Source organism: Anomaloglossus baeobatrachus, chromosome 7 (genome assembly GCF_048569485.1).
Source record: "Anomaloglossus baeobatrachus isolate aAnoBae1 chromosome 7, aAnoBae1.hap1, whole genome shotgun sequence".
Lineage (NCBI taxonomy): Eukaryota > Metazoa > Chordata > Amphibia > Anura > Aromobatidae > Anomaloglossus > Anomaloglossus baeobatrachus.
Genome location: NC_134359.1, coordinates 291,165,554 through 291,177,677, shown reverse-complemented (window position 1 = coordinate 291,177,677; position 12,124 = coordinate 291,165,554). Strand labels below are relative to the sequence as shown.

Here is a 12,124-nt window from a genome sequence, read left to right as displayed (position 1 = left end):
ATGTATAGAGGGGATTTCTGTTTAATTTAATGTTAGCTTCACTGAAAAAAATATGTGCTTTTCTTTCAAAAATAAGGAAATATCTAAGTGACCCTAAACTTTTGAACTGTAGTGTGTATATATTCGTACAGTGGACGACAACCTGTATTCCAGTCCCCATCATCCTTGTATATCGAGATTTTATCACAGCAGTTCCTGCCCATCTACAGATATTCCAGCACATTGCATGAATATATAAATATATAAACGCTCAAAAGTTGCAAAATCATAAAAAAATAGTAATCAAATATATATATAAAAATAAAATTACAGCTGTAAAAAAGTAAAACAAAAAAGCCAAAATTAATCTCATTTTAATCTGCCAAATGACAAAAAACTATAAAATCACAGCTGTAAAAAAAAAGTAGATAACTATCTCACAATCTGTCTTGCTAACTTGTCGTAGACGTCCAGAATATCCTTGTAACTGATCCGACAGCCGCCGCTATAGGGCGATGTCCAAACACAATGGGTTTTTCAAGCACAATCCTCTTTAAGAAACCTTGAAGGAGTTTTTCTTTTCCTAAAGAGGTTTTGCAAAGTTTTGGAATTTTTTTTTTCTTCCTTGAAGTATTTATTGCAGCCTTCGGACTTGATACTGTCGTTTTCAGAGCAAGAACTTTCCTTTTTTTATTTTTACCTTCTGACACACATTTTTCAGGCAATTAAACTTCTCATACAAATACTAAGACCCTGTACACACTGAGCATTTTTGAGACGTTTTTGAAGACGATCTGCCCCCCCCCGCGTCCACAAACTTAAAAAATAAATAAAGAAATAAATAAATACATAAATAAATAAAAAAATAAAAGTAATAATAATAATAATAATAATAATAATAATAATAATTCTACAACAGATCCAGCAAGGAAATGAAGAAGCAGTAAGGACATAATTCAGGAAAATATATATATATATATATATATATATATATAACACTAAAACCTCTTCAGGTCAAGGCTCATTTTTCTTGAAGGAGCAAACATATATAGTTACATAGTTACTTAGGTTGAAAAAAGACCTAGGTCCATCTAGTTCAACCTTCCTCCACCAGTTCTACATTTAGTCACTAAGTCATTTATAACCAACAATGTTTTGTGTACTGAGGAAATCATCCAGCCCTTTTTTAAAAGCTGTCATATATATCTATATATATATATACTGTACAGCAGATATATATGTACGCATATATATATTATATATATATATATTAGATACAGTAGATATATACTGTCACGCTCCCCGGGTCCTCACCTCCGTTCCCCGGCTCACCTGCCACGCTCTCCGCTCCCCAGTCACCGGATTCCGTCCGTCCCAGGGCTCCGGGCCCCCGATCCCGGCGCCCGACAGCTTCCCTGGACCTGGCCGGCTCCCCTGCGTCCTCCTCGCAGCCTCCTTCCCTGGCTTCTGGCACCCGGGCGGCGCGCATGCGCATTAGGGCGCGCGCGCGGTCACTGACCCTTTCTTAAAGGGCCAGCGTCCATTAACAGGAAATGAGGTTGCACAGGTACAGGGTATATAAGGGGTCATTGTCCAAGGGGGCGGGGCCTGATCTTCGTGTTCCCTGAGCTAGGAGTCAGGTCTCCTGGTGTTACTGTGCTCGTACTCACCTATCTCTCTTTGTAGAGCCGTGCCTGCTTCGCCATCCAGTCTGCCGTGTCCTGATCCCCGCACGCTGTCCGTCTGCCATCTGACAGTCCGTACCATCCCGGATCCCTGCGGTGACCCGTCATCTTGCTCCAGAGGTTCCGGACCCCGCCTGATATCACCTCGGCCTCCGAACCTGAGCTACGTCACCAAGACCACCTTCTGTGACTCCGTGGTCCCTGGGACTCCTCCGCTGCCTTCACTTGCACGGACTGTTCTACTGCCCATCAGTGCTTCAGCTGCCGGACTCCCTACCACCATCTCAGAGAGTTCGGTCCAGTGGATCCACCTCCTGGGTCTGCCCGACCGCCCGGCCGTGACAGTAAGATCAGGCCATGGATCCCGCTGCAGCACTATTGGCTCTGCAAGAGGAACTCCAACGCCAGCGTGAAGTCCAGACCCGCATGCTGCAATTTATGACCTCCGTGGACACCCGCCTGTACACGTTACAAGCATCCATGACGCCTGCGGCACCCAGGTCCTCCAATGGACAATCCACGGCTCCCGCACCAGTGGCAGCCTCGTCGGGTGCTTCCCAACTCCGGTTGGCTTCACCACCTCGTTATTCTGGAGATCCCAAGACCTGCAGGGGCTTCATCAACCAATGTTCCCTTCATTTCACGCAGCTGCCACATCTATTCGCCTCCGACCAAGCCAAGGTCGCCTTTATAATGTCCCACCTAGAGGGCGAGGCACTGGCGTGGATGAACCCCTTGTGGGAGAAGGAGGACCCTGTGACCAAGAACCTTCGAGAGTTCCTGCAGGCCTTTCGCAGTACCTTTGACGAGCCGGGACGCGCCTCTGCGTCTGCTTCATCACTTCTCCGCCTACGTCAAGGAACACTGACGGTGGGCCAATACGCCATCCGTTTCCGCACTTTGGCTTCTGAACTCGGGTGGAATAATGAGGCCCTGACAGCCGCCTTCTGGGAGGGACTCTCGAGTCGCATCAAAGATGAGTTGGCGGGTCGTGACTTGCCCTCCACCCTAGATGCCCTGATTGCCCTGGCTACTCGAGTGGACATTCGTTTTCAGGAGCGCTCTAAAGAGCTGTCTCGTGAGAGACGACCGGTACGGCATTCCTCACCTCCCCAGAAGCCCTCCGCACCTCAGTCATCAACAGCTGGGATTCCCGTCCACGAGCCCATGCAGATTGACCGAGTACGACAGTCTGAACAGCGTCGAGCAGAGCGGCTCGCCAAGGGCCTCTGCTTTTACTGCGGAGAGGGCACACACCTGCTACGCGCCTGTCCAGAGAGGCCGGGAAACTCCAAAGCCTAGGGTTGGTAGGAGAGGCCACCCTAGGTGCTGGGACTCTCTCAGACCCGGTTATGTGGACTGTGCAAGTGTCAACGGGAGAGACACGGTTCACGGCTGAGGCATACCTCGATTCCGGGGCAGCAGGCAATTTCATTCAGCAGGCCACGGTGGACAAGTACCAGCTGCCTGTTACTCCACTTGACAAACCCCTCGTGATAGCCTCTGTGGATGGGAGACCCCTCTCTGATACCATCTCCTGGGTCACCAGACCGGTCGAACTACGTATCGGTGCCCTGCACACCGAGAACATCTCTCTCTACGTCCTTCCACACATGTCCCATCAAATCCTGCTGGGACTTCCCTGGTTGCGGACACACGAACCCTCAGTCAGCTGGGGTACTGGCGAAATCACCCGATGGGGTCCTTCTTGTCATGAGAAGTGTCTGAAGTCCATACCACACATCCGACGACCTCCGGTTCCAGAGAACCTACCGGAACTGCCCTCGGCCTATTGGTCCTTCGCAGACGTTTTCGACAAGAAGGAGTCTGAGGTACTTCCGCCACACCGTCCCTACGATTGTGCCATCGACCTGCTCCCAGGAACAACACCACCTCGAGGACGGATATATCCGTTGTCCCCAGCCGAAACCAGGGCCATGTCTACCTACATCACAGAGAGCCTGGCTAAGGGATTCATCCGGAGATCCTCCTCTCCTGCGGGAGCGGGCTTCTTCTTCGTTAAGAAGAAAGAGGGTGACCTACGCCCCTGCATCGACTACCGGGGTCTGAATCAGATCACCGTAAAGAACAAGTACCCTCTGCCGCTCATCCCCGAATTGTTCGACCGGCTCAGAGGAGCCCGTGTGTTCACCAAACTGGATCTTCGGGGTGCTTACAACCTAGTTCGTATCCGCTCTGGGGACGAATGGAAGACCGCGTTTAATACTCGCGATGGGCACTATGAATACTGCGTGATGCCCTTCGGCCTATGTAATGCACCAGCAGTCTTCCAAGAATTGGTGAACGACATCTTCCGGGACCTCCTCTACGTCTGTGTAGTAGTGTATCTGGATGACATCCTTATCTACTCTCCGGACCTCCAGACCCACAGAGAGAACGTCCAGCTGGTCCTACAACGACTGAGAGAGAATCGTCTATACGCCAAATATGAGAAGTGTGTCTTTGAGCAGTCTTCTCTCCCTTTCCTGGGATACATCATCTCGGGTACTGGACTGCAAATGGATCCTAAGAAGGTGTCCTCCATACTCAACTGGCCTCCCCCTTCTGGACTAAAGGCAATCCAACGGTTCCTGGGATTTGCCAACTACTACCGCCAGTTCATCCCTCACTTCTCTGCCCTGACTGCTCCTCTCTCCGCTTTGACCAAAAAGGAGGCTAATCCAAAGGACTGGTCACCTGCGGCCGACGCCGCGTTTTGCTCACTGAAGCGAGCATTTGCCTCCGCTCCTGTACTCCACCGTCCGGAGTTAAACCGCCAGTTCACCTTGGAGGTGGATGCCTCCTCCTCGGGAGCCGGAGCAGTGCTCATGCAAAAGTCCTCCTCCGGGAAGATGGTTACATGCGGTTTCTTCTCCAAGAGCTTCTCTGCACCTGAACGTAATTACACCATCGGTGACCGAGAACTATTGGCGGTCAAACTGGCTCTGGAGGAATGGCGCTACCTCCTGGAAGGAGCAGTGTACCCCGTGATTATCTACACGGACCACAAGAACCTGGAATACCTACGGTCCGCTCAGCGACTGAACCCACGGCAAGCCAGGTGGTCCTTATTCTTTGCCAGGTTCGACTTCCAGCTCCATTTCCGACCCGCAGACAAGAATGTACGTGCGGATGCCTTGTCTAGGTCTTTCATGCCCATGGAGCAGGAGGAAGAGACTACCCAGCCTATCATCCCTCCTAGCAAGATTATTCCGGTGGCCCCTGTCACCCTGGCCCAGATACCGCCCGGAAAGACCTATGTCTCTGAGACTGACAGGCAAAAGGTGTTACACTGGGGTCATGCCTCGAAAACAGCCGGTCATGCAGGCCAGAAGAGAACATGGGGTGCGATTGTACGCCATTATTGGTGGCCATCCCTTCGCACGGACGTCGCTGCTTTTGTCTCTGCCTGCTCCTCTTGTGCCAGGAACAAGACGCCCAAACACCTGCCCTATGGCCGTCTTCTGCCTCTGCCGATACCCACAATTCCGTGGCAACACATAGCGATGGATTTTATTACGGACTTGCCATTATCCTCTGGACACACAGTCATATGGGTCGTGGTGGACCGGTTCTCCAAAATGGCTCACTTCGTCCCTATGGCTGGACTGCCCTCTGCTCAGGAACTCGCGGAAGCCTATATACATCACATCTTCCGCTTGCATGGTTTCCCATCCCACATCGTGTCCGACCGAGGAACTCAGTTTACCTCCCGCTTCTGGAGGGCGCTCTGCAAACATCTGGGTGTGACTCTGGACTTTTCTTCTGCTTACCATCCTCAGTCTAATGGCCAAGTGGAGAGGGTCAATCAAATCTTGACCTCCTTCTTACGTCACTACGTCAACGCCCATCACGACGACTGGTCCACGCTTCTACCTTGGGCTGAATTCTCACATAACCACCACATCAGTGAGTCGTCCTCCAAATCTCCCTTCCATGTAGTTTACGGACTTCAACCCTCCGTCCCGTTGCCTATATCCCCTTCATCGGATGTTCCGGCTGCTGATACTGCAGTTCGTGACTTTGCTACCATTTGGGACTCTGTCAAAGCGTCCCTTGGGCGCGCTTCCCAGCGGATGAAGAAACACGCTGACAAGAGACGTCTGGATCCTCCGTGTTTCTCTCCTGGTGACCTGGTCTGGCTTGCTTCCCAGTACATCCGATTGAAGATACCTTCCTACAAGCTGGGTCCTCGCTACATCGGGCCGTTTAAGGTCCTCAGCAAGATCAATGAGGTATCCTACAAGCTACAGCTCCCGGCCACGATGAGGATACCCAACTCCTTCCACGTCTCTCTGCTCAAGCCGGTTGTCCTTGGTCCCTTCTCCGCTGCTGCCAGTCCGGCCCCTCCTCCTATTGCCGATGATGACATCTATGCGGTAAGGGATATCGTGGCCATGAAGACCGTACGAGGTCGACAGTTCTTCCTGGTGGACTGGGAAGGGTATGGTCCTGAGGATAGGTCTTGGGAGCCCAGGGAGAACGTGGGCACTCCTCTTATCCGTGCCTTCATGTCCCGGTTGCGGGGAGGGGGGCGTGGGGGGGGGGGTACTGTCACGCTCCCCGGGTCCTCACCTCCGTTCCCCGGCTCACCTGCCACGCTCTCCGCTCCCCAGTCACCGGATTCCGTCCGTCCCAGGGCTCCGGGCCCCCGATCCCGGCGCCCGACAGCTTCCCTGGACCTGGCCGGCTCCCCTGCGTCCTCCTCGCAGCCTCCTTCCCTGGCTTCTGGCACCCGGGCGGCGCGCATGCGCATTAGGGCGCGCGCGCGGTCACTGACCCTTTCTTAAAGGGCCAGCGTCCATTAACAGGAAATGAGGTTGCACAGGTACAGGGTATATAAGGGGTCATTGTCCAAGGGGGCGGGGCCTGATCTTCGTGTTCCCTGAGCTAGGAGTCAGGTCTCCTGGTGTTACTGTGCTCGTACTCACCTATCTCTCTTTGTAGAGCCGTGCCTGCTTCGCCATCCAGTCTGCCGTGTCCTGATCCCCGCACGCTGTCCGTCTGCCATCTGACAGTCCGTACCATCCCGGATCCCTGCGGTGACCCGTCATCTTGCTCCAGAGGTTCCGGACCCCGCCTGATATCACCTCGGCCTCCGAACCTGAGCTACGTCACCAAGACCACCTTCTGTGACTCCGTGGTCCCTGGGACTCCTCCGCTGCCTTCACTTGCACGGACTGTTCTACTGCCCATCAGTGCTTCAGCTGCCGGACTCCCTACCACCATCTCAGAGAGTTCGGTCCAGTGGATCCACCTCCTGGGTCTGCCCGACCGCCCGGCCGTGACATATATATATATATATATATATATATATATATATCTACTGTATCTAATATATATATATATATATATATATATATATATATATATATATATATATATATATATATATATATATATATATATATATATATATATATCTACTGTATCTAATATATATATATATATATATATATATATATATCTACTGTATCTAATATATATATATATATATATATATATATATATATATATATATATAACACTAAAACCTCTTCAGGGCAAGGCTCATTTTTCTTGAAGGAGCAAACAAAGTCATATATATATATGTATATATATATATATATATATATATATATATATATACTGTACAGCAGATATATATATGTACGCATATATATATTTATATATATATATATATTATATATATATATTAGATGCAGTAGATATATATATATATATATATATATATATATATATATATATATATATAAAGCACTAAAACCTCTTCAGGTCAAGGCTCAGTTTTCTTGAAGGGGCAAAGTCTATATATATATATATATATATATATATATATGTATATATATATATATATACATACTGTACAGTATGTACAGTATATATATATATATACACACATATATATTTATATATATTTGTGTGTGTATATATATATATATTTTATATATATATATATTATATATATATATATATATATATATATATATATATATATATATATATATATATATATATATATATATATATATATAATATATATATATAGACTTTGCTCCTTGAAGAAAAATGAGCCTTGACCTGAAGGAGTTAGTGTTAGTTACTGGGTAAAAAATATAAAAAATAACCAAACAATCAATTAGTAACTATTCCGCCCCACGATGTCACCGATGTGGATACAAATGATAATCCCTGGTCTCATATGTAACAATCTAGCATAAATATTTCCATTTCCGCTCTCTTCCAGGCTCCTACCTTTCCCGGCTCCTCAGCTCCAGGCTGCCATTTCCACCTGCCTCCCTGCACTGATCTGTGCTCAGGTGTTTTCCTGGGTTGTACTTTGGATGTCACTTTCCTTGCGGTCCAACCTGCTCAGACGGCAGGTGTCACTGTGATTTCGTGTTTTCCAGGTCACAGGACTCCTCCATCATTACTGGAGGCATGTTAATACAAAAGAGAACTCACTCCCTTAACTCCGTGTAGTCATTGTGCCACTTATTACTTTAATAATAATAGGAGTGCCTAATTAATAAAGTTCAAATAACTATCACCAGCAAATATCCTTATTGCGCTATATATAGACCGAAAGAATTATCCACTTATTACTTTCCGTCACAATGATGGGATTTATAATCCTAAAAACTTTTGAAAGGGGTCACCAGCCCATCAGGACTAAACATAAGTGTAAACTGCCACTAAATAGACACTGCCCCTCCCGATTCCACTAATGGAACATAACTGGACAATGTAAAACGTTTACTTCTTCCCTAATAATATGACTGATAAAACTTTTATATCAGTGATAAAAAATATTAAAGTTCCTGGTGGTCTAGGGCACAAGATAAGGAGGCTAAAAGAAACATCTTTGGTGGTCTAGGGCAGATAAAAAAGCTCTGGTAGTCTAGGGTAGTGAATGAGCTAAAAGTAACATATTTGGTGACGTACAGCAGAAAAGGGGTCATTCAAATATATTAGTCCTGCTGGGCTAGGGTATGGAAAAGATCAATGGTTAGGTTTAGGACAGGGAAGATAGTGTTGGTGGTGGTTCAGGGCAAAGAAGGGGCTAATCCCTAGTGGTCTCGGGCAGGGAAGAGATTATTGGTAAAATCCTTTTTTAGTCCAGGGTAGTGAATGGGTGACAGGTAAAATCCTTGGTGGTCTAAGGCAGGAAAAGGTATAATAAAAAATAAAATAACGATCCATTAGGTCTAGGGCAGGAAATAAGTTAATGGTAAAGTCCCTGGTGGTCTAGGGCAGAAAATAGGCTACAAATACAGTTCCTGGTGGTCTAGGGCAAAAAAGAAATTAAAATTACAGTGTCTAGAGGTCTAGGAAAAAAGGTTAAAAATATGGTTCCTGGTTGTTTAGAGCAGAAGAGAGGCTCAAAATACAGTCCCTGGTGGTCTAGAGCAGAAAAGAGGCTACAAAGACAGTCCCTGGTGGTCTAGAGCAGAACAAAAAGTTAAAAATACAGTCCTTTGCTTACTATAGCAGAAAAAAAGGTTAGAAATACAATGTCTGGTGGTCTAGGGCACAAAAGAGGTTAAAAGTACAGTGCCTGGTCTAAGACAAAGAAAGAGGTAAAACCACAGTCCTTGGTATTCTAGGCGTGAGACGATGTTAAGCATAAAGTCCACAAAGAAGAGGCCAATAGCAAAGTTCCTGGTGGTCTAGGGCAGAAAAGAAATTAAAAATACAGTCCCTGGTGGTCTATGAGAGAAAAGAGGCTAAACATAGAGTCCCTGGTGGTCTAGAGCAGAAAATAAACTAAAAATACAGTTCCGGGTGGTCTAGGGCGAATAAATAAATAAATATACAGTTTCTGGTACCCTTGGAGTAAGACGGGGTTAAACATAAAGTCCACAAAGAAGAGGCCAATGGCAACATCCCTGGTGGTCTAGGGCAGGCAGTGAGGGGATTAATGGTAAAGTCCCTGGTATTCTCAAACACGAAAGGTGTAAATGGTAAAGTCCATGATAGTCTAGGAAGGGGTTAATGTTCCCTTGCGGTCGAGGGACGTTGTTATTGGAAAGGTCCCTGGTGGTCTAGTGTTAATGGTAGAGGTGAGAAATAAACTAGGGCTGATTTGGAATGTGGAATGTAAATGTAGCAGCGGCGACACCAGGACCTTCCTCCGGGAGGCGCTGTCACGTAATCCAATGATTTTATATCCGAGCCTCTACACAAGGCAACAAATAGTTCTCCCAACAAAAGAACTCTACCGCCACCTAGTGGAGATTCAGGGCATTTCACCACGACCAGGGGTATTAACAGCCATCAGCACTAGGTGGCATCATTGAGTAGTCATTTGCATCCTATTTTCCTATGAAGCATTGTAAGAAAGGCTCCATACTGAGCTGGTCTTAAGAAGAATCAGACCTTCCCGAAAATAAGACAGATTTTCCTCTAAATGCGCCCAAAACCTCGCTTCCTCCATTAAACTTAGCCTTTTTTTGGCCAATCAGATGTACGATTAGGGCTCAGAATGCGGCTCCTTTCTGCTCGGTGGTGTTACATACAGTAGTGGTCAAAATAATAGCAGTCAATATGACTGACCGGATTATTCTCTGGTTTTGGCATAAATTACATTACCACATGTCACACAATTTACCAGTTGGTGCAGTAGATTCTTAGATTAATGATCTGCAGGTTTTTGTGTATTTGAATAATTAATTAAAAGTGGGGGGGTCAAAATAATCGCAGTGTGGAGTCACATTAGTGCGGGCAATCACTCTGTTAAATAACCAGCGTGAGTCAGGTGGCCCTTATTTAAGGGTGAATCCAGCCCATATTGTACCTGCATTTCTCCTTGAAAGCTTGAGAAATATTGGTCTTTTGAGACATTGTTCAGAAGAATAGTGTACTTTGATTAAAAATGAGGAGCAGTGTGTGTAGGGGGGATATTATACAAAGGAGCAGTGTGTGTGGGGGGATATCATATAGAGGAGCAGTGTGTGGGGGTGATATTATACAAAGGAGCAGTGTGTGGGGGTGATATTCTACAGAGGAGCAGTGTGTGTGTGAAACAGATAATATACAGAGAAGCACTGTGTGGGGTGATATTATACAGAGGAGCAGTGTGTGTGTGTGTGTGTGTGTGTGTGTGTGTGTGTGTGTGTGTGTGTGTGTGTGTGTGTGTGTGTGTGTGAAACAGATATTATACAGAGGAGCAGTGTGTGTGTGTGTGTGTGTGTGTGTGTAACAGATATTATACAGAGGAGCAGTGTGTGGGGGTGATATTATACAGAGGAGCAGTATGTGGGGGTGATATTATACAGAGGAGCAGTTTGTGTGTGTAAAACAGATATTATACAGAGAAGCAGTGTGTGTGTGTGACAGAAATTATACAGAGGAGCAGTGTGTGTGTGGGGGATATTATACAGTGGAGCAGAGTGTGGGGGTGATATTATACAGAGGAGCAGCGTGTGTGTGTGTGTGTGTGTGTGTGTGTGTAACAGATATTATATAGAGGAGCAGTGTGTGTGGGGGGATATTATACAGAGGAGCAGTGTGTGTGGGACAGATATTATACAGAGGAACAGTGTGTGTGTGGGGGGATATTATACAGAGGAGCAGAGTGTGGGGGATATAAAGAGGAGCAGTGTGTGGGGGGATATTACAAAGAGGAGCAGTGTGTGTGAGACAAATGTTATACAGAGGAGCAGTGTCTGTGGGAGGGGATATTATATAGAGGAGTAGTGTGTGTGTGGGAATATTATACAGAAAAGCAGTGTGTGTGTGACAGATATTATATAGAGGAGCAGTGTGTGTGGGGGAGGGATATATTACAGAGGAACAGTGTGTGTGTGTGGGGATATCATACAGATGAACAGTGTGTGTGGGGGTGATGATATACAGAGGAGCAGTGTGTGGGAGGGAATAATATACAGAGGAGCAGTGTGTGTGAAACAGATATTATACAGAGAAGCAGTGTGTGTGGGGGATATTATACAGAGTAGCTGTATGTGGGACAGATATTATACAGAGGAGCAGTGTGGGTGGGGGATATTATACAGAAGAGCAGTGTGTGGGACAGATATTAAACAGAGGAGCAGTGTGTGTGGGGGATATTATACAGAGGAGCAGTGTGTGGGACAGATATTATACAGAGGAGCAGTGTGTGTGGGGGATATTATACAGAGGAGCAGTGTGTGGGACATATATTATACAGAGGAGCAGTATGTGGGGGGGGATATTATACAGAGGAGCAGTGTGTGTGGGGGATATTATACAGAGGAGCAGTGTGTGGGACATATATTATACAGAGGAGCAGTATGTGGGGGGGATATTATACAGAGGAGCAGTGTGTGGGGCAGATATTATACAGATAAGCAGTGTGTGTGGGGGGATATTATACAGAGGATCAGTGTGTGTGGGGGGATATTATACAGAGAAGCAGTGTGTGTGGGGGATATTATACAGAGGAGCACAGTGTGGGAGATATTATACAGAGGAGCAGT

At 46.6% G+C, this 12,124-nt stretch overlaps 1 protein-coding gene across 2 annotated transcripts in view; it reads right to left on the bottom strand.

Moving 5' to 3' along the window:
* LOC142245583 (NXPE family member 4-like) overlaps nucleotides 1–8,091 on the bottom strand; it is a 58,731-nt gene extending 50,640 nt beyond the window's left edge. For both annotated transcript variants that reach the window (XM_075318414.1, XM_075318415.1), the window contains exon 1: nucleotides 7,920–8,091. The gene's annotated coding sequence lies outside the window, so the exon portion shown is untranslated. The remainder of the gene's footprint in view (nucleotides 1–7,919) is intronic.
* Between the last annotated feature and the right edge of the window lie 4,033 nt (nucleotides 8,092–12,124).